The sequence below is a fragment of the Belonocnema kinseyi genome, chromosome 7 (genome assembly GCF_010883055.1).
Source record: "Belonocnema kinseyi isolate 2016_QV_RU_SX_M_011 chromosome 7, B_treatae_v1, whole genome shotgun sequence".
In the NCBI taxonomy this organism is placed as follows: Eukaryota; Metazoa; Arthropoda; class Insecta; order Hymenoptera; family Cynipidae; genus Belonocnema; species Belonocnema kinseyi.
In genome coordinates, this window is record NC_046663.1 from 134793926 (window position 1) to 134796572 (window position 2647).

Sequence of the window (2647 nt, forward strand, 5' to 3'; positions counted from 1 at the left end):
TTTATTTACAAAAAAAGTTCTTAGGTTCAAAAAAACATTCAGTGAACTGAAAAACTGTGGTCGGTAATATAGGTATTTAGCTGTGTCACATGCCCTTAATATCTTGGCAAAAAATGATTTTTCACAATGAATACTTTTGGATATTGTTTCTTATTTTTTGAAATCTATTAAATTAAATAATAAAATCGTTACAAAAAGTTATCCATTTTATTGTTGAATTGAATAGTTTCTTAAAAATAAAATATATGCAAATACACTTGTGGTGACAAATAATTTTTTTCTGATTTCATCTAAAAATCATGTTTTTCCATGTGCAAATTTGATTATTGTTTGACCCTTAACGGCTGAGCGTGCATAAATCTTGGGATTCTCCCACTCGCGCTACCCAGTAGGCACAAAACTATAAAATCTCAAGAATGTCATTGGGACGTTCCTAGGACATCCTATGTTAGCCCAATCAACGTCTCTAAGGTATCCAATGCCCTAAAGAGGACCTACAGATGTCTTAAAAACATGGACGTTTTCAGGAAATCTTTCGTACTGACATTAGACATCTTAAGAGGATTCCTAGGATGTCCAAAACACATGTTATAAAATACGTCTTAGGGATGTCTCAAAGACGTCTCTAGGACGTCCTTAATTTTTGTACCCACTCCTATGTTTACAGAATTTTCAGAATAAAGAAATATTCTGCAGAATTATATAACAATATTTTCCTTACATTTTTTCTATTATGAAATTTCCTGTTTATGATATTTTAAGTTTCTTATAATAACACTAAAAATGCTTAAGATCATACTTCCATAAGTCACTTCAGCAAAATGAAGGTTAAATACGTTAACCAGATATGTCCAACCAAATTTGAAAACATTTAGAGCATTTTCACAATTTGAACAAACTATTTTTTTTAATTTTAAAATTTGTTGTCAAAGTTTTATCAGAGTGGCCCTTATAGACTAGGAAATAAATTTCTGGTTAAGGGCTGTACTTAATTCACGTAACGGATTTTAGTCTCCTTCTAAAGCCCCTCCTCCCCCTGTCAAAAACCGCAAAAAATATTTGTAAACCGCTTCCCCTCTTACTCTACGTAATTTTTAGTTTCCAGAAATTTTTTGTTATTCATTGCTAGTAAAATTAGGCATGATTTCGAGAAGTTAATTTTTGGAAAAACGACACAAGAGACGAAAAAAAATTACAAGACAACAGTTCTTTAACCAAAAAATATCTAAAAGTTTGTTGTGAACTCTGGTTATAAAACTATTTTAAAAGTAAAAAAATAAACTTTTTGGAAAAAGGACACAAGATACAATAACATTTCATTTTAAAATATTTTTCACCTAAATTATATCCACATTGAATATAAACAACTTAAATTCATAGAAAAATAACAGAAGTTGCAATAAAATATTTAATAATAATTTTTATGTGAATAGAATACGAACTTTCTTAATGATAAAAATGAGACAATGAAAATACTTCTGTTCCAATAATAATGCATGCTTTGAATGGTAATACATAATGTAAATTTATGGAAATTTCATAGATTTTTCAGGGTAGCTAAGAATAAGATTTAGTGCAAAATAAGAAACAAATAATAATGTAATCATGAAAAATATGATTTTTACTTTATTTTACAATGTCTGAATAAGCAGCCCCAGACTGACGTACATAAATAAATATAATATATATTTGATATAATAGAGCTGAACAGCATGAAAAAAGGTCGCATTATAGTTTCTTTGTATTTCTTATAGTATTTAGCTTATCATTCACTATCTTATTATTTCTCAATTTATGTAACAACTTTTTTAACGATCATAAATTTTTTAAACAATTTTTCTCAGATCCATTTCATTGATAAAAAGTACACGTTAATAAGCTACATATTGTAAGATTATAAAAAAGTAGAATTTTCCTAATGCTTTCTGTGAAAAGAAGAGAGTGAGAATAATTGCTTAAATAACCTCAAACTGTCATTCTAAAAAATGTATTTATGGTGAAATGTCATTTTTTACCAAGATATTAAAAAACAAAGAATCGTCCCATGCAACTGGTATTATTGCTGTACCCTCGGCATGTAGGCATCTTGCTAGGTGACGTCACGATTAGCAGCTTACGGCAACGTTACAACAGACGGCGTGACTTGCGGCGCGTACTTACAGATGTTACGGTGGTTATATTCCAGGTGAGAGGTTAGGAAGAAGTGATGAAAAAAGTTAGTTAAACCACATTATTTATAATTAGTCATGTTTAATAATGCGTTTCCAAAACAATAAAAACGATTTCCAAACGATTGGCAAAGAAAACCCCTAAAAATGTGTAATTTGCAGTGCAACTACTTTTTTTGAAAAGGCGATAACTTTGAATTTTATCGTCAAAACGATAAAAATAGAGTTCTAAACGTTACCAAACGATTCAACAAAAAATGTTTGAAAAAAATTAAAAGTGCAGTGCAAGTGTGAAGTGAGCGCAACATTTTTGAAAGGGCGATAACTTTTTGGATTTTATCGTCCAAACGATAAAAATAGGTTTCCAAAACATTGCCAAATGATTCCATATAAAAAAAACATAATTAAAAAAAATGAAGCGCTATCTTCATGCACGTATTCACATTCACCACAAAACCAGCTTCATAAAATGTATAAAC